Source organism: Vombatus ursinus, unplaced genomic scaffold, assembly GCF_900497805.2.
Source record: "Vombatus ursinus unplaced genomic scaffold, bare-nosed wombat genome assembly UNPS02014777.1, whole genome shotgun sequence".
Classification (NCBI taxonomy): Eukaryota; Metazoa; Chordata; class Mammalia; order Diprotodontia; family Vombatidae; genus Vombatus; species Vombatus ursinus.
The window spans coordinates 2,669,857-2,697,752 of NW_020954555.1; the positions used below are offsets into that span (position 1 = coordinate 2,669,857).

A 27,896-nucleotide genomic window follows, 5' to 3' on the forward strand; every position below is an offset into this window, starting at 1 on the left:
AAAAATTTTTTAAATAACATGCTTTTCACCACTGAGGACAGGGGAACCTTGATATTTGACTCAATATCACAATCCTAAATGTTCTGCCAGAGGAAGTACAAACGACACAAGGAAAACAAACATAGAGAAAACAGATGAATTAGTGTACTGGTGTATGGTAGGGGTAAAAATTTTGAGGGCTCTGAAGGACTGATTTTCAAGTCATATACTTCATGTAGAAAAAAACTCAAACATTATTACCACTAAAATTAATAGCAAAGAATATCAAGAACTACCTAGCCTTCTTCCTACCTACCTTCCCATATATATACATTTTTTTTGAGAATAATCTACACACAAACACACACCTTTGGAAAAGGTAGGTTTTTACAAACAATATTCCACAGCAAACCACATCTTTACAATCACACAACTGACTGAAAAGTGAAGAGAATAAGGATCCCATTGCACTTTTTTGCCAAATATAAAAAAAGTTCTTGATTTGGTAGAAGAGAATGTCATCTTAGGGGCTCTCCTTCAACAAAATTCTTTCCATAAATGTAAATGTCAAAATCATACAAAAATTTTCAAAAAATTGAATAATAGGAATTACTTTATTTGATGATGCTCTGATTAATATGAAGCAAGGCATAAAAGAGGGAAATGTATGCTTACCTATGGTCACCACTTTCACGAAGGAGGTGCAACACAGAGTCTCAATTGAAGGATTCCCTATAGATGGTGAGGTACTCCAGGTATTTTTTTCGATGACATTGCGTTGATTAAATCAAGACCTGGAATACTACGGAGCTTCCTAAATGGGATCCATAATCATTCAAAAGAGCAAACTTTAACAACAGAAAAACTAAGTAGATGAAAAATGCCTCTAATTCAGACTATGTAGTACAGTTGGATAGAGCTCATCCATCAGTGTATATGTACCTGAGACAGACAATGCATATAGACAAACAGCTGGGCCCAGAACCAAAAAGAAGGGTAGGTTATAATACTTTGGGGATATTTTCCAGTACTTCTTCTAATGACTCCAAGTTTTTTCTGAAACAAAGGCTCATCTTTGTTAACACCAACACTCTTCCTGTACTTCCAATGATGTTGTATGGCTACAAGTCACAGAATACTAGTTGCCAAAAACTGGAAATGGAGGATAATTCAAAAGGCAGTGAAGGGGGTACACAGTGGACATGAGCAGTTTGGGTTAACTACAGCACATAACAAATGACGAATTATGCAAAAGTGGTATAAAGAATGCCAACATATAAATGTGACTGGAAAGAAAAACACCAAGTTACAAAGAAAGAAAACGGGACAACTGATGAAGATACCACCTGTTTCACTATCAATAGAGAAGGTCCTTCAACACACTAAGTGAATCCCACATATAAAATCTATGGGAGGACAGGAAGGAAAGTTACATAAGATGGCCAGCAAGGATGGACTGTGGTTTGCATCCCTGAAAGAAATACGCACATCAAGGAGATCACAGATCCACTGCAGTACTACAGTATTTTAAAAAAAAAAATGGGAGGGCAGGACTCAGTGATCTTCAAGGTCCCTTCAGTTGTAAATCCTGTGATCCTACAGTCCTAAACTTCCATAATGAGAAAATTAACCATAATTAAGTTCCTTCATTACAGTCATAGGGCTCAAATCTGGCAAATTTTTCATCAGGGAACAGTCTCTTAAGGAATGTTCAGTGGCTGAATTTAAGGGTGTTTTGGTCGTCGATGTTCAACCCAGCAAAAATGCACTGAATCAGAAAGGAGGAAACAAGTTAGAAGATATAGACAATGCATTGCACAGTTCCTCTGGAAATAAAAAATAAGAAACAAAAGTCCTGTGGTTTAGCAAGTAAATCTGTATCTTGCTCAACAGAGAGAACAAGAAACAGAGAGGGAACAAGGAAGAAAAAAGCATGACCTAATGAGGAACAAACTATCTCCATTCACATTATTTGAGAGAGATGGCCAGAAGGTCAGGAAATACTAACCTAATGTAAACTCCTCAAGGACAAGGACTATCTCCCTTTTATAGTTATAAACACCCTGTGCCTAACCAAGTGTTTGATACAGGGTAGCAACTTAATAAAAACACACTGATTGATCTGGTCACACTGATAATGAGGTAAGGCAGACAGTATGGAAAATTAAAATTTACAGAAACGTGAAAACTTACATTAACCATTTGCTTCAACCTCCTTCCCCCCCCAAACGTTTTACCAAAGGAGCCAAGAGATGACCAAAATTCCTAACTTAAACTTCTCTCCTTGCCATGTCCCAAGTGAGCCCAGTGTAACTACTTATGGCCAAAAGGTAGGCAGCAGAAGGGAGGGCAAAGTAAAGGCTCAGTGTGCCTTGGGATAATCTATCTCTGACTATACTAGCATCATCTTCACAGCCTATATGAGGGGAATCAAGATGTCAAAGTGAAGAGGTAACAATTTTGCCTCAGTCTCCCCAAACCTCTTCCACAATGACCTAGAAAATATGTACAACCGAATCCTGAGCAGGAACGTCCCACCCCCCAAAAAAGTCACAGTGAGCCATTTTTCCAGCTGAGAACGGTTCAAGAAGATAAACGGTGAGGTCAGTGCAAAATGGGGCAGAGGCTGTAAGTTCAGTGTGGTAACAGAAATGGCATTGGGTTATAACAGTGATAACACTGGCAGAGGGTAAGGAAAGACAATAAGGAACACTTGGGCAGAAAGAGATCCCAGAGGACTCTTGTACTAGCATTGGGCACAGAAAGGGGTGCCATTTAGCAGATCTGTCCCCATTAGCCAGTTGAGGAACATAGTTCCTGGGGAGAAAGGGATGGTCCCAAGGGAGCAGGGACCTACCTGTGTAAGGAGCACAGCATAGACCAGGAGGGCAATGAACAGACCTCTTCCCAGATCATACCATACTGGAAGCACTGAAAACTTACAGGCTACTAGACTAAGCTGTAAAAGCAGTGGAACATGTAAGATAGAAAGAAGCTCAAGTCAGTCCCCAGAGATAAGCAAAACCTAACACTAACATAGCCAAAGACAAGGGCTGGAAAAAATGAACAAACAAAAACAACCAAAAAGAACCCGACCATAAAAAGCTACTATGGTGACAGGGAAACTCAAGTCACAAAATCAGAAGGAGACAATGACTTGAAAACATTTAAAAGCAAAGTCTCAAAGAACAATGTAGACTGGACTCAAGTCCAACAAGAATTCCTAGAAAAACCAAGAAATTTTTTTTTCAAAAAAGTGATTTTAAAAATCAAATAAGAGTAGTAAAGGAAAAATTAGGGAAAGAAATGAAAGTTGTAAAAGAATAATGAAAAGAGAATTAACAGCTTGGTAAAAGAGGCGCGCGTGCACATACACACATACATACACCCTTAAGTAACTCCTTAAAAATAAGAATTGCCCAAATGTTGTAAAAGTACAAAACCTTACTTAAGAAAATAACTCCTCAAAAATCATATTTGGTCAAGTGGAAGTTAATGACTCCATATGGCATCAAGAAATAATGAAACAAAGTCAAAAGACTAAAATTTAAAAACAGAAGAAAATGTAAACTATTTCATAGGAAAAACAAATGCCCTAGAAAAATAGTTCAAGGAGAAAAAAATTTAAGAATTATTGGACTACTTGAAAGCCATGAACAAAAAAAGCCTTTCAAGAAATTTCAAGAATAAAAAAAAAAAAAGAAACTTCAAGAAATTACAAAGGAAAATTGTTTTGCTAACTTAGATCTAGAGGGTAAAATAGAAACTGAAAGAATCCAGAGATGACCCCCTGAAAGAGGTCTCAAAATGAAAATTATTATTATTGCAAATTCCAGAGCACCCAGGTCAAGGAGAAAATATTGCAAGGAGCCAGAAAAAAAGAAATGATTCAAATACCACAGAGCCACAGTTAGAATCACACAAGATTTAGCACCTATCACAATAAAGAAGCAGAGGGCTTGGAATGATATTCCAGAAGGCAAAAAATTACATCCAAGAATAACCCACACAGCAAAACTGAATATAATCCTACAGTGGAAAAAAAATCTCCATTTGATGAAATGGAGAATTTCAAGCATTCCTGATGAAAAGAAGAGAGCTGAATAAAAAATTTGACATTCAAACACAAAAAGCAAGAGAAGCATAAAAAGGTAAACATGAGTGAGAAATAACAATGAACTTAATAAGGTTAAAATGTTTATACTACTATATGAGACATGATATCATTGTAGCCCCTAAGACCTGCATCATCATTAAGGAAGTTAGAAGGAGTCTACTTAGACAGAGGACATGAGTATGAATCTATAATGCTGGGATAATATCAAAAGAATAGAGGGGTGAAAAAGAGGACACACTGGGAGAAAGGGAGAAAGAAAAGAAAAATGGAGAAAATTATCTCATATAAAAAAGGCATGCAAGAAAGAGTTTATACAATAGAGGGGAGAACAGGGGTGGGAAGGCAAGCAACACTTGAACCTCTCATCTGAAGTGGTTCAAGGAGGAAAGAATATATACACACACAACTGGGTAGAGAAATTCATGTTATCTATCAAGAAAGTAGGAGGTAAAGGGGCTAAAAAGGGGTGGGGTGGGGAAATAAGTGGGAGGATAGTTTAAGGTGAGCAGTGCTTAGAAGCCAAATAGAATCTTGAGAAGTGGGCAGAGTAAAAAAATAATAATAATAATAATAAATTTTTTTAAAAGGCAGTTTATTTGGAGGTATTAATATGGGAATGCACATCTTCACGCAAATATTCAAACGTTTAGCTAAGTTTAAATGCAATCCTGAACCATTCGACAGATTTTACAAAACATCTTGTTAAGATTTTTCGGGAACAACTAGGTGGCACAGTGGCTAGAATACTGGCCCTGGAGTCAGGAGGACCTCAGTTCAAATCCAACCTTAGATACTTACTACCTAGGTGACCCTGGGCAAGTCACTTAACCTCAAGTGCCTCCACACACCAAAAAAAAGGGAAAAAAAGATTTTTCAGATTTGGCGGTGGAGTGGGATTTTTAGGGAAACTATTTTGCAGGGGTCTAACAAAACTGATGGTACAGTAGAGAGGTGGACGTTCAGCAAAGAGGCAAAAGAGGAGCTGGCAGTCTATAAGAAATAAACAAGAAGGCTCTATTTAGTGCAACGAAGGCCTAGTATCTGGAAGCATTTAGAATGAACAGCACCTAGCTCACTGAATTCAAGGCTTCTAAAACAGCCCAAAAGAAGAGAGGAGGATTTCAGTTGCTACTAACCAGCTGTGTGGCCTTGGGCAAGTCACTTAACCTCACTCATAAAATGAGAATAACAATACTTCTACTACCTACCTCAAAATTTTGTAGCCAAGGAACAAATTACAAAGCACTTTGTAAACAAACCCTTGAGCACCACTTAAGTTCAAGCTATTACATAATTAATGTTAACTGCTTATCATTCTCATCTACTCACTAAAATGGGTACAAGGACCTTTACCTGTCAAAACAGCTCTCAGTAACACTGTTGGTATGGTTCTATATTTATTGATTTGGGCTATATCAAACGCAACACTATAAATACGCTTTAAAAACACTCTAACTTCGATTAATTTCCTCCCAAATTAATCCAAATGTTTGAAGTTTAATACTAACTCTAATTATTATTACTCCAAAGCTGAGAAAACCTATTCTTTCCACTGTCTGGAACACTCAGAGAATAAAGCATAGTCAAATATAGTGCTCTACTTACATTTCTTTTCCAGATAATGCAAACTTAGTCCTTTAAACACTAAACAGTTTTATTTTAGCCATTTTTCATGGACATATTTTCAAAACATATTACAAATGTTCTTTTCTTAAATAGAGCATAGTAAACATAATTTAAACTTTTCTTGATGAGTCAGGATCATCATTAGAAAAACAAATGACCATACTGCATCGAGGTGTGTGGAGCTACTTACTCCTCCCCCCCATCAATTCTTTAACAACTCTTCCGTAAGCTTTTTATAGTTCTGTCCCCTCCCTCTGCTGCCAGCTGTCACTTCTATGGCCATATTTCCTGCTGCTTCTAAATGTGCAGCCTTATTTTACACACATTTGCTTAGAGAAGAGTGTGAGGGTGGCACTCCCTCCCCTCTGAGGTAAAGTGCATGGGCTTTATGAGAGCTCTTGACCCAGTGGTAAACTTTTTCAGTTGCTTCTGACTTCAAGAATATCACTGTTATGGCTAAAGTTGCAAGAAATTACTATACTTGGGAAAAGGTTCCTTTTTCCTGACCAGTATTTTTCATCAAAAATCCTCTCTATTGGATAGCAAACATCAGCACTTTGGATTTCACAAATCTGAAATATAACTTGGATTTCTTGGGCTCAAGTTTACCTTTGTATACTGTCTGATTGATTCTTGGCCAAACTTCATTTCCATCCATCAACAAGCACTAAGTACCTGCCATGGGTCAGTCACTTAAGCTACAAAAACCAAAAATGAAACACGTCTCTGTCCTCCATGAGTTTACAGTCTCCTGGGGGAGATAACATGTAAATAAATAGTATGTACAAAAGGTAACAAAATAGAGTGTATGACAAGGTAACATTTTTTTGAAAGAGAAGGCACTAGTATTAGGAGGGTTTCATGGAAGGCTTCATATAGAAAATGTCACTTGAAGAGAGTTTTTGCAGGTAACAAGTCAGAGTTACAGAACATAATATGGAAGATTAACCAGCAAAGGAGACTGAGAAGGAGCAGTCAGAGAGGCAGAAGAAGAGCAGTGTAACAAACCCCGAAAGGAAACATTATCCAGGAGGAAACTTAGAAAATTAATGGCATAAACAATCTTTATTTTGAGGGGGAAGGGGAGGAGTTGAAGAAGAGAAATGTTCAATATATTGTTCTTCCACACTTTGGGAAGAAATCACTCGCGTCTAAGAGGCAACAAGGTAGACTGGAAAGAACGCTGGATTTGCAATCAGAGAACCTAGGCTGCAGGCCCTGCTTTGTCACTTATTAGCTGCGTAACCCTCAAGTCAACGAACCTTTCTGAGCTTCAGTTTCCTCATTTATAAAATGGGGCTCACACTTGCACTACACTTACGAGAATAAAATGAGATCTATGTAAAGTGGTGTGGGAGCTATTATTATTATAATGCACTGTTAGCCTCACATCACTTATTCATTAAAGCAGATACGAGCACTGCAACCTAGCAAAATAGCCTGATAATGTTTTATTAGCCTAGTTCCATGTTTATTTCTTTGGACTCTGTCAATTACAAAGTAATAAATGTGTTTTTACCAAACAACACTTATTGAGATTGCCTTTTTCCTCATTTAAGACAAATTTCTGAGATTATATGTCCAATTACACAAAAGTAGAAAAGGCCTACTTTCCCCACTGATAATGCAAACATTGAAATGTAGTTAAGCCACCCATCCTAGAACAGACAGCTTCAGGAGGCTGGCAGAGACCTCAACGGGCCATCTTCCATTTCTCTGCCTCTACGAAAGCACCCTAACAGATATTCTAGCAAATCCATTTCAGCTCAAGAGTTATGTTGAACTTGAATAAAGGGTGTATCTCTGCCAAAGGATAATTGCCTCTAATATTCTCTGCTTTTTGTTTACTTCCCCAAAAGGGCCAATGCCCAGTGCCAAAGACGTCTTAAGGGGGCAAAAAGTCAATTAGCTGATCTTCCATTAAAACTAGGGTAGAATACAGTGGACGAGATTATGTTCATCATCTAATGAAAGACGTCTGGCAGGAGTCAGAAAGAATAGATCTTTCTTTTAGGACAACAGAACAGAAAGGGCATGTCACATCAGATACCTCCATAAATATACATCATTTCATATATGACTTGTCCAAAAGAGTATGCCAGTGAAGCTGCTGACCCACTAGCAACAGAAATTGGTGTTTGGCCTGAAGAAAATCCTTTGGAGGGCAGGCAGGAGAGAGGAGATGTTGTCTCCTGTTGTCTTCAAATAGTCAGTGGCAGGTCTATGTGAAAAAGGGATTAGAATCATAAAATGTCAGAACTACAGGCAACTTAGTAACAAGTCCAATGCACTCATCTTCCAGATGAAGAAACTGAGGCCCACAGGAAAGGGCCTACTCAAGAATACATTACTAGACAGTGGCTGCTGCACTGTGCCTAGAACTCCCAGTCTAGTGCTTTCTCTCTCTATGAAGATTAGACCCAGAAAGCAGAAGTAGGACTAGTGAATAAAAGTTACAGAGAGACAAATTTCAATTTTATATATGAACTTCATAACAATTAGATCTCTTCAATACTTTAAGAATCTATGATTTTTCTGGTGAGTACTCCTTCCATCAATGTAGATCTATAACCCTACTATGTAAGATGTTACTGTGGCCAAAAAATTCATCGCCTTGCAGTTAACACTGTGTAAAATATAATTTATTTACTAAAAAGTCTTTAGCAGCTCCCTACTGCCTACCAAGTAAATTATTTCTTGAAATTTGGCTAGGCTGGTTCATAGAACACAAGCATAAGTCTGGCACCCCGCTGTACTCAAAGGTCTTTCTGGTGGGACCTCTGGCAAAGCTTTTGGGAAACTTGGGTAATTTCCACGTCAGAATGAGTCAATGAATAAAAAAAAAAGTATATAAGTGTTTATTATATATCAAGCACTATGTTAACCATTGGGGATATACACAGGAAAGTACGTCAGTCCCTGTTCTCAAGGAGCTCACATTTTAACTGGGGAAGATAATACATACAAAAGGGTTTGGCCACAGGGGAGATGGAAGGGTTTGGTAGTCCTAGAAGTCTAGTTATAGGGTGAATGGCGAGGCCTGGAAGTCATTAGATTGTAGGGGGTGGAAAGCATGTTGGCAAGAGAGATGGTAAGGCCCAATGGTCGTACATCTTATAACAAGGATTGTAGCTGATGGTGACTACCTGTTCATACAAACAGTGTGAGCACCCATGTCTATCTGTCCAGCTGAACTCACTGTAGGAAGGTAGAGAGTGGGCCTGCAGGCAGAGAGGAAGGAACAAACAAGTAAAGTGAAGTTTGGGGAGAAGAGTACAACCTGTGGTGCCAGCTGCTTCTGAGGCCCTCCTGACGGGATGGAAGGCAGGCCAGGGCAGAGATTAGGAAGCATATGCACCTAACGGTCATTCTCAACACCAGTTACTAAGGAACTTGCCAGTTACCAAGTCAGATCCCTTCTTTCCTCTCTATTGGCACTTACGACACCCAAGCAGAGGCTCTAATTATTACCCTAAATTACTACAACTGCCTTTTTAGAAATAAATTTTTATTTATCTCTTTTGTCATTTACATCACCTAAATATCCCTCTCTATTCCTCTCTTCTTTCTCCCAGAGAGCAATCTCATGCAACAAAAAAAATTTTAAGGGGAAAAAAAATTAGCATAACTGATCGATACATTGAAAAGAACCTGAAAACACATGCACTCTTCCAAACCCATGGACTTCCCACCTCTGCAAAGGAGCAGAGGAGATGTCTTTTCATAGCTTACCTGGGACTAAGTTTTTTATCTGTAATTCTGCAACATTTAATTTTTATTGTCTTGTGGTGACTGTTCTATCCATTTATTTGTTGTAGTCTCAGCAGTTTTCTAACAGTTCTCTCAACCTCAATTTCTTCCCTCCAACCTATCCTTCATATCTTTACCAGACTAATGTGCTTTGGGTGTAAAATGTGATCTGTCTACTGAAAATCTCCAGTGGCTCCTAGTGACCACCCAATAAAAAATGCATTCATTGCCATCTACCCATCCTACCTATCTCATCTTCTTTCATGCTCCTCCCCACTACATATGACACATTCTAGCCAACTGGACAAATCTGGTCCCCAAAACACCTTGCATATTTTTGCCTCCATTCTACTGTTCACGCTATTCCTCCCAACAGCAATGTCTTCCCTTCCCCTCTTCATTTTCTAAATTCCTACCCATCCCTTAAAGATCAACTCGTTATGCTGACTTCTCCAGGAAGGCTTCCTGGGCACCTTCATTAATAACTGACTTGCCTCCCTTGCCATGTGTTATCCGTACACAGGTCATAGAGAACTCTATGAGGGCAGGGTCCACGGCCCATCTTAAGTGTGTATCTTCTCCAGAGCACAGGGTTCTAGACAACAAATGCCTAAAAATTATTCTTTGCTTTGTTGCTGGGAGACTTTAGAGACGTGAGTCATACTTCAGGTATGAGTTAGGCTAGATGACTCTGGGGGGCCCTTCTTACCCTAAGGTTCAATAAGGGAATTCTATAGTAATGCAATTGGAACAGTAGGGCTCCCACAGATTGATACTAAAATCTACATTTAAAATTTTCATAAATGAGCTAGAACTATCCCAAGGTTACAGGTGTACTCTGGGTTGTGTTTCTGACTCTAAGGGCTCTGCCATTATGATTCAGCTGCCCTCTCACCCTGGAACTTCCCTCAATGCCTAGGACTTTCTCACTCCAAAATAGTCCTCTGCCATGACAGCCCTCTTCTCCCACTGATGAGTTCCTTTCACGGTTTCTATTTTCAGAAGGGGCCCAGGGCCCCTCATGGCTGGCCTTCTGACTCTGAGAATTTTCCCCAACATGCTCCCACACTGGTACCCTTTATGTCTCCTTCTTTCCACCTCCTTTTATGTGTTGTATTCTCCCATTAGAAGGTAAGCTCTTTGAGGACAGGGACTGTCTTTGTTTTGCCTATGTTTGCACCTCTAGCAAGTAGCTCAATGCCTGGCACACAGTAAACACTTAATAAATGCTTGTTACCTACCTAATGAAATGCTAAACTGACAGGAATAAATGTTAATTAAGAGCTTGCAAAGTTATGCCACTGAGTAGAAAAGTGGCAAAAGATCATCAATGGGGGCAAAAATAAGGTTGAGGCATTTAGGGAAAAAGCATCTAAGCTACATTTAAGAAATTACAGTTCCAGTTCTAAGCTATGACCCAGGCCTGGAGCCATCAGAAACCATATCTCAAATACAATGGCATAATCACAATTCACACTTAAGATTTACAAAGGGCTTTCTTCCCAACAACCATGAGTTAGGAAGTACCAATTCTGTTTATGGATAGGGAAAATGAGATACACTGCGGTTAAGCGATTTGCCAAACAAAGCCAAGTAAGCGTCAGGACTCATCTACACGTCTTCTGTCTCTCAGACCAAGGTACTTTCCACTACAACACTATGCCCTTTCTGTACACCAACCAAAAACAGAAAACCATGAAACATCAGATGTCTGAAATAAAACTATGTTATCCTACCAGGGCACAAAACTAAAGCCTCTGCATACCTGGCATCTCATATGTGTTGTTTTGGTCAGCCCATTTCCAAAAGAAAAGACAGCTGGAAAAAGCACAGAGAACAACTAAAACTATCAAAAGGACAAGGGGGTCCTTTTTTTTAATTAAGGAGGAAATCTTTAAAAAACAAAAAATCTTCAAGTGGGAAAGAACAGGAAAAATGGATGTGATATAATAATGATAATAGCTAACATTTATACAGTACTTACTATGTGTCAGATACTGTGCTAAGCACTTATTATCTCCTTTGATCCTCTTAAAAACCCTGGAGATTGGCACTGGGATTATCCCCATTTTACAGATGTGAAAACTGAGTCAGAGAATAAATAACTTGCTCAGGATCACACAGCTAAGGAGTGTCTGAAACTGGATTTGAACTCAGGTCTTTCTGACTCCAGGCCTGGTGCTCTATCCAGTGTGCTACCTAGCTGCTCCCAAGTAAGTGTGGCTAGGGCAAAGGCAGATTTGTTTACCAAATCGCAGAAACTAGACATTGTAGGACAAATAAAAGTACTTTAAACATTAAAATGTGTAGCAAATTTGTGCAATTTATTATCACAAGTGATAGTTCAGGTTGAGTTCCCCATACCAACGAAATCAAAGGTCTAATTTTTTTTAAAATGGATGACACAAATATTAGGGGAAAGAAGGTATGTTGAGCTGCTAACCTACTGAGGTCAACGCTACATGTCCTTACCCAAAATGATAATACTGTTCAACAAAATACTGACCTAGAAGGACCGTGGGTTTGACCCAGTCTGCCATTTATATTCTTATGATATAAGCAGAGAGAAGATCACGGGGGCTGGGTGAGAAAAGGAGGAAGTGATAACTAATGACCACTAATAACACAATAATTATTCAAAAAACACTGGCTGATAGGACCAAACCACCCCTGATGTGGTTCTCAATGATAACATATGGTTGTCCAGGGCTGGAAGGGTAGCTTTCAGGACGTTAAAGACAAAGAATGGATTGTAAGAACTGATTAGGAATCAACAGTGGCTAAGGAAGTCATACTATTACACAGAAATTAAAGTCCCTACGACCTAAGCCATGAAAAGAAGGAAGACACAAAGTGGGAAGAACACTAAGGTCAGAAGGCCTGGGTTCGAGTACTGACTCTATCACCAGTCAAGAGTCTGACCATGGCCAAAGCAAATTCTCAGAACTGTAGTTTCTCCTTGGTACAACGAAGGGGCAGGAGCAAGTAATGCTATCCAAGGTACCTTACAGAACTAACATTTTATGTTGTCTAATTGTAATTAAAGAAAGAGGAAAGTTACATACGGATATCAGGACAAAAGTCAGTACAGCTTAAAACTCAACACAGAAGTTTTACTGGTGGTTCCTTCCCAGTTGTCTGTGACAATGGACACTACCTTCTGAAGCCCATCAAAATTCCACAGAGGTAAAAAAAAAAAAAAAAAAACTTAGAAATGAGGCAGAATACCAAATGGAATGCATCTCTCTAAGTTTTATTCTTTAGAATATTTATTATCTCAAATACTAGGAATGAAGAGTGAGAAATGTTCTCATAAACTTTTTTTTTTTGCCTAGATCTGAGTGCTTTGATATAGAAAGGTGCAGATGAGGAAACTCCTATCAATGCAACCCAAGGCAACTGTTCTACTCTTTATGCTCTCAGAGAGTTGCCTGGGGCTCCATTACATGCCCATGCACTGGCTATCCCCCATGCCTGAAATGCTTCCCTTCCTCACTGCTAGCTCTTCACTTCTCTGACGTCCTTCACGACTCAGCTCCAACCTCCCTTTTAGTAAGAGGCCTTCCTGGCTCCCTCAGCTGCTAGTGCCCTCCCCGAAGAGATGACCCACCACCTATCTTGACATATCATCCATGTACCAATTTATTTATGGGTTGTCTCCCCCATTTCAATGTCAGCATCTTGAGAGCTCCTTCAGGACTGTTTTTCACCTTTCCATCACCAGTAAATCAGCACAGTACCTGACACACAGGAAAAACTTAAAAAATACTTTGTAACTGAGTAAGAGGTCAGGAGGCTTGCCCACAGGCACATTACAGACAATGCATGTTAGAGGCAGGACTTCTGTCCAGGTTTTCCCACCTCTGAATCCAGCTCTTTATCCAATATACCATGCTGTTTGTGTGTCAACAACAAGATTTAAATTTCAGTGTGAGCCAATGTCTTGTTTCCATATTTTTCGAATGGAAATCACATTAAGATATTCTACTATTGCTCCTTCCCGAAAAATCAATGGAAAGCATTTGTTAAGTACTTACTCTGTCCCAGGCACAGAGCTACTGTACACTGAAAAGAAGAATCCTGTGCTAAACTGGAGATAATTCAATAACTAGGACAGTCTGCCTTAGAGTGCTTCATAGTTTAACCGCAGAAAAGAGGTCTGGAGCTCTGAAAGCAGAAAGACAGGCAAAAGTTAACAGCCATTCTCAACATTTTGTCTTTACTTGTATGTAGAAATTAGTATAAAAAGCAAATTTCTCATAGAGACTTCCATATCTGAGAATTTCTCTTCCGAATTCAATAATTTTAGTATCTATTCTACTCTTTTTCTCATTCAATTCTGTTTGGTTTCTAAGTTAAGAAATGTGTTTCATTTGCATAAATGGTAACTATTCTGAGATAAGGGGGTGGGCTTTACCATTCATAACTATACATTTAAATTCTCTAGAGTATCATTCATACTTCAAATGGAGCAGGAAAAAAATACTCATTCAGTTTCACTTTAATGGTGACTAACACATGAATGATTATAACGTTAGGTTCTGAAGGGCTAGGGGGTGGTCTCCAAATGCCAGCTATCAACTCCAATCATTATAAGTTCATTATGGTCCATACTGACCCAAGGACCACTGCCACTTCCTTTGACCAATTTCACCTAAGGGGAAAAATGTGAAGATTATGTAACATACCTATTAACTACACAGGCTTTATAGAGTTATAAAGTATCTGTGTACAGTGCCATCACAATAGTAAAAGATTTTACCAAATAATCTCAGAATAGAAATTAGCAAGGAAGCAACCTTTTAACCAAAACTCTATAATAGCTGCTCTCTAGGCACTGATTTTTCTAGCTAAGAATGTGAGCTCTTGGGAGGGAATATAAATGGAAGGGAATAGTAGTTCTTTACCCCTATCTAGTTTTAATCAGTGATAGAAATTGAATTTACACAGATCTGCATAAATTATTCAGTTGTCTGTGCTTCTCTCATACATTTAAACTTAATAAAAACTTAATAAAATAAAATGTAAACTGAATAAAAATAACTTGGCTATCTTTAAAACTGTCATATCTTGATTTCTTCCCTCTGCCCCTGTTCTCCCTACCAAACAGACCCAAATATGGCAGGGACAAACAGGAGACAAAAGCTTGTCTATCCAGCACACCTGGAGACAACAGCTAACATTTATATAGCTCTTGTAGGACTTACAAAGAACTTTCCTCACAACAGGAGGCTGTGAGGTAGATAATACAAATATGACTCCCATTTTACTGATGAACAACCTGAGGCTTAGAGACATGACGTGGTCTGCCCAAAACTGGAATTCAGGTCTTTCCCTCTCCTTCCTGCACCGTGTCCTCCTGCTGCACTGGCAACTCTTCCAACACGTTCCTCCATGCCCCATCTCTCTCTCCACCTTCTAGGTCTCTGCACAGATTGTTCTTTGTGTCTGAGACATTCCTCTCTTTCACCTTGACCTCTTGGCTTCCTTTACGGCTCAATCCTCCTTAGGAGGCCTTCCCTACCACCATCTCCAGCTATCCTAATGCACTCCACCTTTCCAGATTACACTTCACCTACCCTGTAAACATCTTCGATGGATTCCACTTACTATACATGTTGTCACTGCCATTATAATGTCCATTTCATGAGGGCAAGAACTCAGGATCCTTTTTTTTTTTTTGCCTTTCTCTAGAATTTAGCTCACTATTTAGCACACAGTAAGCACTAACTAAATGCTTGTTAATAGACTGAAGTCTCAACTCCAATCCAACAGTCTTTCTACTACACCACATTGCTGAGCCTGCATTCATTGCCTTTTACTGCCCCAATTAACCAAATGTCAAGCTATCTCAGCACTAACATAGAGAAGAGAAAAAAGATAACTAAAGCAGAAGTCACGGAACAAGAAAGAGGAGAATGAATCACCACAATTATAATAACTCACATTTACATAGGCTTACAAAGCATTCAACAAATTTCATTCAACACCTGTAAAGCATGTTGTCTGTACAAAGCACTATGAGAGTATGCAGGGGTCTGAGTTTATTCACCCTGCCGCCACACAAGTTCATACCCTGAAAAGCACAGATTTCAAAGGATCCCACCCTAAATTCTGCACCATTTCCTCCATCCCAGCCTCTATCAATCTTTCGTTTGCTTCCTGTTCTGCCTCTTCCTGTCACTTCCAAAGGGACTGTTGGCAAATGGCTTTGCCTCTCTAAGCTTCAGTTTTCTCATTTGTCAAATGAAGGCGAATGAGGCTGCCTGAGCAGGAGGCAAACTGCCAGTCATCCCCACTCCAACAAAACACCCAAATATGAACAAGCGCAAATCATGGTCAAGAAATCCAACGAGAAACTACAGTGAGAGACTTCTTCCACCCCAGAACTGGACAAGAAGTCAGCTGGAAAACCACAGGCAATAGGAAATGGGTGCATGTTGCTGTTCAGTCATTTCAGTCATATCCAACTCTTTGTGACCCTATCTGGGTCTATTCTTGGAAAAGATATTGCAGCAGTTTGTCATTTCCTTCTCCAGCTCATTTTACAGATGAGGAAACTGAAGCACAGAGAAGTGACTTGCCCAGGGTCACATAGCTAGTAAGTGTCTGAGGCCACATTTGAACTCAGGTCCTCTAGACTCCAGGGCCGGCATTTTATCCACTGTACCACCAAGCTGCAGGAAATAGAGACCCTCCAGGAAATCCAACAACAGTGCCGGGTAATTAATCTCCCAGGGCTATCAGAGACAATGCACATAATGTCTGAAGTCCCCCAAGACAGAACATGAGGGGAGTTGGGGGGAGTATGTGGGGGGGGGTGTCATCAGAAAACTCCAGAGTAAGGACCTCGGAAAGTCCCAGGGAGCAGTAGGCAGAGATCAGCCACCAGTATGTTGCCACAAGGCTCAGGCCAGGTACAGCCCAGACCCAGACCAATAGGCTCTTAGGTCACTAACACTCTGTCACGAAATGGCCTGAGCAGGATCTAAAGATCTAGCACTCAACCTCCAAGATTCAGGGGAGGTGGAGCTCAGTGCAGGAACCCAGGAGAGAGAGGACAAGAGCAAGCAGGGCCAACCTTCCCACTCATAAACATATGGAGCAGGGGTAGGGGGAAGCCTGGTCCCAGCCCAATGCCCCAAATCAGGAACTAAAGCTAGAAGTGAGTATATAAAGAAAACACTAACTAATATCAAGAATTATTACAAATCTAGAGATCCCTCAAAAGGATAGAGTGACTCTGTAACAACTGAAAGCAGAGATTCAATAGGAAAAATGGATTTTCCACAAGGACTAAAGGAATATCTAGAAAAATGAAGCAAGAGATAAATAATAAAATAAAAGCTTTAGTGGAAAAGAATTGAGAGAATGAGAAGCTTAGTAGAGAAAATATTAATCTTTGCCCAAATAACAGACTCCCTGAAAACTATAATAGACAAAACAGAAATCAATGACTCTATAAAACAATAAGAAATAAAATCAAAAGACTGAAAAAATATAAGAAAATGTGAGATATCTGATATCAAAATAATAGACCCAGAAAATAGGTTAAGGCAAGATTATTTACAATCAGTAGACTCCCTAAAAACTATGACTTTAAGAAACCTGGATACTACATTTCAAGAAATAATAAACAAAAACTGTCCAGACCTACCAGAATCAGAGGGCAAAGTGAAGATAGGAAGAATCCACAAATTTCTCTGTAACAGAGAAACCTCTGATAAAGGTTTAATATACAAGATATACAAACAATTAAAACAGACAGATACATAAAAGACCATACTATGTAAAATATAAATATATAAAACCTACAATTTAAATATATGATTAAAATATATATTACCCACATATAAGTGGACAAAGGCTACAAGCAAACAGTTCTCAAAATTGTCAACTATTAACAACCATATGAAAGAGTGCTTCAATCTAAAAATACAAATGAAAACAATGCTAAAATTACACCTTACACCCTATAAATTAGGAAAGGTGACAAAAAATGGGAATATTCAGTGCTGTTGGGATTGTAGGAAGATAGGCATACTAGTACACTGTTGGCAAAGCTGTAAGTGCAACTATTTTGAAAAGCAATTTGAAATTATGCAAATTAAGGTGTTAAGATATCCATATCCTTTGATACAGAAATTCTATTACTTAGGCTTAAACCCCAAGAAGATCATTGATAAGAAGAAAGTCCTCACATAAAGCAAAATATAGCAGTACCATTTGTGATTGCAAGGAACTGAAACAAACTCGTTGCCTATAGACTGCATAGTAGCTAAACAAATTGTAGTACATACAGTAATGGACTATTACTGTGCTTAAGAAACAACAAATGTAATAAGGAGTTCATGTAGAAAGATCTATGTGAACGAATGCAGAGTGAGGTTAAGTAGAGCAAAGAAAGCAATATACACAATGACTACAACAATGGAAATGACAAAACCACAAAAAAAATCAAAAGTAAATGTTGCAAAATTATAAAGAAAAAAACATGACTCAAAAATAGAAATATGAGAAAACACTCCTATCTCCTCCCTTTGTAGAGGTGAGAATTTCATAAGTGTTGTACATTGCATATGTTTTCATTTTTTTAATGTATTCATCAGTTACGCTGATTTTTTTTTTCCTTTCCTTTTCTCAAAAAAATACTTATTGCTATATGGGATGACTGTGAAGAGAGGCAGGATATTGGGGGAATTATGGCTGTATAATAAAACAAATGACATGAATAAAAACTTATTTTAAAAAAATCTACTTGGAAAAAGCCCCAAAAGAAAAAGTCCCAAGAATGTCAAAGCCAAAATCCAGAGCTTCCAAATCAAAGAAAAAAATACTGCAAGCATCCAGAAAGTTCAAGTATCAAGGAAATCAGGATCACACAAGATCTAGTAACCTTTATTAGAACTGAGAGGAGATCTTGGAATATAATACTTCAAAAGGCAAAAGAGAGCTAAGTTTCCAAACAAGAATAACTTACCCTGCAAAGCTGAGTATAATCCGATAGGGAAACAAATGGACCTTTAATAGAATAGAGAACTTTCATGCATTTCTGATGAAAAGAGCAGAGTAGGAACTCTGAAATACAAATATGAGAATCCAGAGAAATCTAGACAGGTAAACTTATCTGACCAATTGGAAAGAGTTATATAATGATGTAATGCTAACATTCTAATGGGGGAAAGGAAACAAGCAACCCTTGGGAACCTTAATGTCTTCAAAATGCATTGAGGGAGTTAAATAAGAAAAACAGAGGTATTAGAGATAGACTGAGAGTTTAAGCAAGGAAATGAGGAGGGACAGGGAAAGAGGATGAGTTAAGAGGAAGCATAATTATCAGGAAGGAATAACTACAAGCAAAACAAATTTCCTGCTCCAGGAGTAGTGATTCAAAAAAAAAAAGAAAAGAACTAACTGCCTCTTAGACAATTGAGGAATGGCTGGACAGGTTGTGGTATGTGATGTAATGGCACATTACTGTACCGTAAGAAATGATTAAAGAGACAATTTTGGAGGATCCTGGATAGTACAAACTGATGCTGAGTGAAATGAACAAAACCAGGCGAACAATTTATATAAATACAGCAAAGTTATAAAGAAAAACAACTTTGAAAGGCATAAGAACTCTGATCAACGGAATAATCATGTCTCCACTATGGAGGAACTATGAAGAAACATGTTACCTCCTCCTGAAAGAAAGGTGATGAGCACAAGATGCAAAAACATACAGATCTGGCCACTGAGCAATGGTTTGGTTTTTTTTTTTTACTACCCTTATCTGTTACATATATTACATGTTTTTCTTTTCTTTCTCTCAATTTTTAATGAAGGAAAAGTTAGCAATAGTGATTTTAAAAAGAAGGCAATTTGAATGTTTTTAAATGCATAAAAGAACACAAAATAAGTTCATAAGAAAACACAGAGAAGCAGGTTAGTTTTAAAAGAAACATGGAGAATTTATTATGTGCTTTTTCTTAAAAAGCAAGCAATGGAGACTCAGTTTCATATAGGATACTTTTTTGTGTTCTAGAGCAGGGTTTCTTAAATTTTTTTCAACCGCAACCCCTTCAGCACATCTTAAACTGTGGGTTGCAACCCCAAAGAAATGCTGTTCTAGAGTGTGTATGAATTGCTCATTTGGGTGGTGTTTTAAGTTCAGAATAAAATTTTTAAAACTTTCAAAGAAGGGAAAAAAAATAAAAGTTTAAATAAAAATAGAAAATAAGATAAGGTGAATGGGTAGCCTAGAAGACCTCTTCCAGAGATTTATCTCTGATTCTACCTCAATGACTACCATCTTAATTTGTCTTAGACCATTGGTCAAAATGCTAAAGTGGAAAGAGCATGCATGGCCTGTGCTTTCCCTTGGAACCAATCATCCAAGGGTTAAGCAGAACTTTCCACTCCTTGTATAATACTGCCCTGATTTCCTGCACAGTCACTATGTATGAAAGGGGGATGAGATGAGAGGTTTGTAGTGATAAGGTTTTCTTCTAATAAAGAACTAGGGCTCCAGAAGTAGCTATCCAGTGAAACCATGCCAATTCTAAGAATGAACTGTGACACAAAGACAGTTCTCCCACCTCATGATAAACTTGTATTCCTTTTACTCATTCTACCCCACCCATTACAAGAATAGCAACAAATCAGCCAATACTTGACATCAAGTATTATGGGATAAAAAAGAAAAGACAGAATTTGTTCATCCTGGGGATATCTTGAACACCCCACTCCTAAGATACAAATTTATGGTTAAGCTAAAATTTTATTCCTGACCAATTCCACCTCTGATAAATATTTTTGAAATATCAAGAAATGTGTTGGGAAGGAGTACAGGAGAAGCCTGGGATAGTATGATCAAGACCTACTCCTATATAAGCCAAGAAAAGGACTTTTATTGGGACAGGAAAAGGGTACAAGTACCTTTTTAGATGCTTTAGGACTACTCACAAGTGATGGGAAAGATTTTGGTACTCAAAAAAGGTGGCTGGGCGGTATGTAGGATTTTAGGGAACTTACTCCATTGATATGGCTTTAGCTAAGTAATCTTTCAAGCTCTAGTGATGCAGGTGGTACTCACTTCACAAACTTTATGTGGCCCTGAAAAGTGCCTCTATGATAAAATAGGAACTCTACTGTGGGGCATTTAATCTAGCTCCAACCCACCTTTCCAGGCTGACTGGACATTACTCTTCATGCAATCTACATTCCAGACAAAATGTCCTACTTTACTGTTCCTCATACATGACGTTCCATTTCCTGTTTCCACGACTTTGCTAGGGCTGTCCCTGTGCAAAGTGAGGAGATATGAGGGACAAAATGTTACACTAGCATCCTTTGTTTTCCTTCTCAGCCCATTTGCCAGATCTTACAAGAAGTATATACTAATCCCTCCCTAGAAATCACTTTGTATAAATTTTATATTTACTTATCTGTTTACATGCTGTTTTCCTTCAACAGAATCTAAGCTCTTTGAAGGGAGGGAACATTTCATTTTTATCTGTGTATCTCCAGGCCTCACACATTACTTGGTACATAGTAGCTACTTAATAAATGCTTGCTGAATGAATAGAAATTCAACTTTAGTAAACACAAAGCCTGCAGAAGAATTTTCTATTTAAATAAATTTTGTAGTGAAACCTTTTGTAAAGTGAATAATTATCCCTAATTTGTGTTCTGTAAATCTAGATTTTCATATCAGGTACATGTAAAAGTGAACTACATCAATGCTTTAAATTAAATATATATTATAGCAAAATATCTACAAAAAATGGCTATAAAAGAATATATTATAGCATATTCTTTCTTCTGCATTTTAACACATTCTACCCTGGTGCCTCATCAGAGTGTGAAGAAGACCCTGAGTTCCCAAAGGTTACAACAGTAGGGTACAAGCTACAGCAGGTCCCACCAAGCTAAAAAAGGGTCTGAAGAAATTTATACCAGTTTTTCCATTTAATTCCTGTGCAAGGGCAAGTCACTTGTCTGCATTTCAATTTTCTCATCTGTAAAATAAGGAAAGGGTTGGCCTAGATGATCTCCAAGGTCCCTTCTAGCTCTAAAACTTCTGATCATAGGCTCACCAGAAGCAACCTTTTAAAACAAATTCCACACACAGAACTACAGCAGTAATGATATAACTAAAGACCCATTTTATTTGCAAATCAACTCTAAAATTCTAAAAAAATCTAGGGATCTTCGGGTTCTGCTCCTGAGAATTCAGATTAGCTTTTCTCCAATACAAACAGGCAAACGCACGCTGAGCAATTCTTTCGCTTACCAAAAGTCACCACATAACATAAAATATAAAATAAGCAATTTCTTTTGACAACAGACATAAATTGAACACGTTATGGTGTTGTTCAACTGTAAAGTGCCTTTTGCCCTATCCTGTATTTAGATCAAGATTAATTCCTCTGAAGTTGAAACCACTAACTAGAATTATAGTTAAAATATACTACAAGACTGACTTGGTAATTATGTCAAGAGAAAGAGTTATCTTACTGATGAATCACCTGTACAGTGAAACGTTCTGAATTGTTTTTTTAATTGTCTTGTGGGGCTTAGGAAAAAAAAATTTATTTGATCTTGTAATATAATTTCCACTGAACAAATTACAATTGACTTTTTCCATGACAGCAGCCTCTGACAGGGACAACTCAGAAGACATTTAAACAGGAATAAGTTTCACATGTTTTCCTTCCTCCTTTAGCTATCAGCTTCTTTTTCTGGTTTTTCAAACAAAGAAAAATGTGGTAGCTCTACTGTTTAAAGACACTCCCTTTCTCAGCAGTTCCCTTCTCACAGCTTCTCCAAAAAGGCTCCTCCCACCCCAAAGTGACAGGAGAACCCTCCCCAGGCCAGTCCAACCTATCTGTCCTGTGGCCAGGCTTAATCAAAGCCTCGGAGATCTAGAGAAGGAGAATTGCAGTTTATGAAGCCAAACTGACTCCTGAGAAGGTGCTCAACCTTTTGGAGGTCATATAACAGAGCACAAAGAAATGCCCTGGCTTATAGACAAGCTTTCATCCCAATATCTCCAAACTTTGTCCAAACATGGAGTTTCGTTGGGACCCAACTCCAGTGAAATGCAGCCATGGGGAGAGAGAATAGGAAACTATAAGGCAGGAAGCCTTCACTTCTATTGTTGGAATAACTCTTTCCTAATGGCAACTACCCTAACCATGGCTGAGGCTGCAGCCTCTAGAACTGAGGAGCTGTGAGCTGGTATTCATTACAAGTCAATAGGTTGTTCAGTAGCTACTAGAGGGACTAAATGATGGGATCTACCCCCAAAAGCCAGAACCCTGTCCTCCCAAACTTCCCCAGCCCGTAACCACCAAATGGCTGCCTAGTAGCTCTGCGTGCCTGAATATGTGTCAGGGACAGGCCCAAGCACCAGGGAACATGCCCTCCTCAGGCCCTCAAAATCTTCTGACTTGGTCCTATAAAGAGGTAACTCTCCCTAATGCTTTTCCTTAGACAAAAACCGTCTCCTTAACTTCACTAAGCCAATATCTTCCCATGAGAAAATGGATATGAAACCGAGTGAAATAGTGAAAATCTTAGAGGCAGTGAAGTGTAGTAAAAAGAATAATGGATTTGGAATGAGAAGGTATAAGTTAGAATCTGATCACTAACATTTACTAACTGCATGACCTTGGGTAGTAACTTTTATTTGAGCCTACTCCTCAGCCACAAATGGGGTAAACAGCAACACTACCTACTTTCTGGGGTTGCATTTAAGCACTAAAGGAGAGAACTGACTTTATAAAGTACTCATGGAAGAATACCAGATGGAGTCATTCCCCGGGATCCCCCAGGATCTATGAAATGACAAGGAAGCCCCAGTAGAAGACTGATGGGAGGGCAGGGCCACACTCACACAGAATGATAAGGCATGGGACACTATCTGAGGAAGTACCCACACTGATGAGATCACAGAGTCATCAAAATAGCAAGCATTTGGTAAACTTACAGCACTACACGTGTTATTTCATTGTGTCCCCCAAAGCCTTGCATATGGGAAACACTTAATAAATGTTTGCTGAATAAAACCAAACAGAAAACACACAGCATTTTACTTTAAGTCTTGGGTAAGCCCAATCGCATCCTTCAAGAGTCTTCAGAATGCCTCTCCTCCATGATTCCCTCTAAGGCAATCCTTGACCATCACGCTTTAGGATTTCTTGGTGGCGACGCCCAGAGCCCAACTGATCCAAGTGTGTCTCCAAGGCTTACATCTGCACGGAAGGTGGTGGCTTCCCCCTTAGGTCCCTTCATTACTCCTATGGGTAGTCTTGGCTAACTGACAGTACAGTATGTAGAGTGGTTCCTCCTGCTTTGGCAAGTCTTATCATCCTAGACCTTCATGCATGAGACAGGCCGAACCATACCCCAATCCCAGCTACCCGCCTGTGAGGTAGCCCTGCTGTCCCTGCTATGTCCCAATCCCATTGTCTACAAGAGAGAGAGGGCCGCAGCATTGTCCCACAGCCCCATCACACTTGGAGCAGTACTTGCCCTTACTTGCTTTGGGTTAACTCAATAAATGCCCCAGCCACATCTTTGTGGAAAGACCTCGGAAGCATCCACAGTCTTCGTCTCACCTCCCTGTGGACCAGCCATGAAACATTCACACACTCATCTCTCTTTAGGGCAGCCCTGATAAGCCCCTGTCCTACCTCTCCATAACACAGGTTCTGACACCGTCCCACCCAATCCCACATCTTTAACATTTTGTAGGCCTTCCCCCATCAACTCTTACTTCCCTATGGGGCAACCATTGCAACCCCTCACCCACTCCTCTCTATAGGGTGGCCCTGGCAATTCCCCATACCCCAATTCCCCACCACTCAAGGGGGCAGTCCTTATTTGTTCCACCTCCCCCATCCTCTCTGTCTGCAAGATGCCTTAGGAATTACTTATGGAGCACCCCTCCATATGTTCCTCCACATAACTATCTACGAGCCAGGTCCTGGTACTCCCCACATCTCTCTTAAGGGCAACTCTTGTAGCCCCACCCCTACCCTACTCTCACCTCCTCATGTGAAAGCATTGGACACTCCCAGATACAAGTTACCATGGGCCCTTCTTGGTAGCCTCTATTCTCCCCTTTTCCCTTGCCTAGTGGCAGCCTTGGCGCACGTGCGCACACACACACACATGAAAATGGGGCAGGCTTAGATTTCCCCACATACACTTTCTTTGGCTAGCGCTGGTACTGCCTCCCCCATTATCTTACATCTCCCTTTGGAGCAGCCCTTTTAGCCCTTACCCCATTCTCATTTCCTTAGGGAATTGGCCTTATCATCACTCCCCCCCCTTACCTCTCTTACAGACTGCTCCTTGTATTTCCCACGACCACCTCCCTAGGAGACAGTCTTTACAGTGCCACCACCTTAGCTCATTTCCCCATGGGCAATCCCTGGTATATTCTACCACTCCCATTCTCACCTGTAGGAAAGCCTTGGTACTCCCCCCATTCACCTGACTATGGGACAATCCAAGTTCTTCCCCTCCCCCATGTCTCTGCATGGTCCCTGTAGCCTTCTCCAAAATATATACTACCCACTTCCCTATGGAATAGCTGTAGTATTCCCACGCCCACATTTTTATGGGATGGCTCAGGTAACTCCTCTATCCCCACCAGTCTGTGGAGCATCCTTGATAAGCCCTCTCCACTTCCGTATGGGGTGGCCTTAGGAACTCCCACCTATCTATAGGACAGCCTATGTCAGTCTCTGAGGCAACCATGGTAGCACTCTTCCTTCATGCTTACCTATGTGTCTGCCTTAGTATATTTCTTCTCATTCCCCATGGGATGGCCCTAGTACCTACTTCCACCTAACTATGGGACAGGCCTGTACCCACCTTCATCTGACTGTAGAGACCTAGTACTTTCCAAAGCTTATGTTGGTCTTTGAGGCAGTCTGAGCACTCCTTTTACACTTAAGGAAGTCCAGGTGGGCTCCCCACCACCACCCTTCTAATTCCCCTAAGGAACAGACCTGGTACCCACCTCTATCTTTCCCTAGGGAAGATCTATTCCTCCCTGCTCACTCTCCTATGGGGCAGCCCTGATACCCACCAGCACATTTCCAAAAAGAGGCTAACTCTACCATGCGGCTACCTGGGACTTTTTGTTCACTTCCCCATGGAGTGGCCCAAGAATCCCTTGCTCATTCTTTCATGGCTCACTCCCCCACAGGGCAGCCCTGGGACCCCCTGCTTACTTCCCCATGGGAAAGCCTGACCCCCTGCTCACTGCCCTTTGGAACTGCCTGGGACCTCTGTTCACTACTCTACAGGGCAGCCCAGAACCCCCTGCTCATTGCCCTAGGAACTGCCTGAGACCCTTGCTCACTCCACCATGGGGTGGCTTGAGGACCTCCTGCTCACTTCCTTATGGGACAGCCATAGGGCTCCCTGATCAGTCCACCAAAGCTCACTTCCTATGGAATAACCCTGGGATCCCTGCTCACTCCCCCACAGAACAGCCTGAGACCCCCTGCTCACTCCCCTAGGGACAATACGAAACCCCTGCTCACACCCCTATAGGTCAGACTGGGACCCCCTGCTCACTCTCCTACAGAACAGCCTAAGACTGTACTCACTCCCTTACAGGGCGGCCTGGGACCCCCTGCTCACCCCCTGTGGGGCAGCCCTGGGACCCCTGCTCACTCCCCTGTGGGGCAGCCCTGGGACTCCTGCTCACTTCCCTGTGGGACAACCCTGGGACCTCTGCTCACTTCCCTGTGGGACAACCCTGGGACCCCTGCTCACTTCCCTAAGGGACAGCTCTGGGACCCCTGCTCACTTCCCTGTGGGACAACCCTGGGACCCCTGCTCACTTCCCTAAGAGGCAGCCCTGGGACCCCTGCTCAGTCCCCCAGGGCTCACTCTCCTATGGAACAGTCCAAGACCCCTGCAGGCTCCCTGTGGCGGCGGCCCTGATCCTGCCCCCTACGCCTGCCCAGTGCCTCCCCGCTCGGACCCGTCGGACGCCGGCTCCGACACGGCCAGGCCCGGCCCCGCCAGGAGCCGCCCTCTCCCGGGGCAGCGGGACTTGTTGCTCACCTGGCCTCGCAAGAAGCCCGCAGCGGCAGGCCCGGCCGCCCCTCTCTGCCCGCTGCCGCGGTCCGCAGGGTCGTCTTGCCCCCCGGCAGCTGCCGCCACTCCCGCCGGCGTTCCTCCTTCAGCTCGCTACGCCCCCGGCCGCGCTCGCCAGATCCGTGTCCGCCATTACGCGCTCCCCTCCCTGAGACGTAGCCCCACCCCGACACCAGAGCTGATTGGTTCCTAGCCCCGCCCCTCGGAGCTTCCAGCTCTTTCATTGGCCTTCATGGAGCGCCTGTCAAACTGATACGCAAAAGACGTACTCCGCAGGCACTGCCCCGGGAGCTCCACCCGAAAGACTTCCGCAAATGGAGTAAACAGGAGGGAGAAGAGCAAGTAAAGTTAAAAGCAGGGTACTAGCAAGTCAACTTCCTAAATTAAAGTAAGAAAACATCACTTCTGACAGGACAGATGCTCTTTAAAAGCATTTTAGGCGATGGTCTCTTGGCTAAGGTTCTAGGAAGAGGTGCATAGGAAGCGAAGGAATGAGCTGAGCCTAGGAACTTTCTCTTGGTACCCCTCTGCTTGCAGTTGGTTTTGCCTCAGTCCCTCCTCCCGGCTTCTGACGAGGGCTAGGTGGGAGCTGGAAAGTTGAGTCATTGACTCGGTCCCGGGTTCTGGCTCGAGCACACCTAGGGCGGGGCCGCGCGGGCTGCGAAGGAGGGGTTACCAGCTTGGAGAAGTCCTGCAGAGGTCCCCACGTGGCGAGAAAGTGGGCTGTCAAACACACGCCTCTGGGCTACCTCCGAGAACTTGTGACCCAGGTGGACCTCCTGCCCTTCGGGACAACTCCGAGTGACCACCTGTGCCCATTCCATTCCATTCATTTCAATTCAATGAACTTTTATTAAGTTTTTATTTGTTCAAGGCTGGCGGGAGTGGGGGAGGGCTGAGGAGTGGAAAGGGTTCATAGATGTAATTAACTGCCCTCCAAGAATTTAAAATCTAATAGGTGGAAAACAGATCTGATGGTGCCGTACCAGTGCTCGGGAAGTTTCAGTGGCCAATGAGTCTACAAGCATTAATTCATTTATTCTGCTTTCAATGTGCGGGGCACAATTCTAAACCCTGGAAATACAAACACTAACAAAAAGATAGACGACACCTGCCTTCAGGAAGCTTACACACTAATGGAGAGAACACACACACACACATACATATGATGAACAAGGAAGGAATGGGGTGGGGACAAATCCAGAAGAGTGCACCCCTGGTGAGAAATGAGGCACCCTCCTTAAATGGAGGTTCTGGGCGGTGCTCTTCACCCTCCAATCTCCACCCAGAGAGAGAGGTCCCCAGGGCAGAA

At 41.2% G+C, this 27,896-nt stretch overlaps 1 protein-coding gene across 2 annotated transcripts in view; it reads right to left on the minus strand.

Moving 5' to 3' along the window:
* Positions 1 to 26,650, minus strand: part of WASF2 (WAS protein family member 2) — an 80,738-nt gene extending 54,088 nt beyond the window's left edge. The window contains exons 1-2 of one of the 2 annotated variants that reach the window (XM_027864823.1): positions 26,552 to 26,613; positions 13,510 to 13,639 (exon numbers count right to left, since the gene is read on the minus strand). The gene's annotated coding sequence lies outside the window, so the exon portion shown is untranslated. Of the gene's footprint in view, positions 1 to 13,509; positions 13,640 to 26,551 lie in introns of both variants that reach the window. The other variant, XM_027864822.1, reaches the window with a different exon arrangement.
* Between the last annotated feature and the right edge of the window lie 1,246 nt (positions 26,651 to 27,896).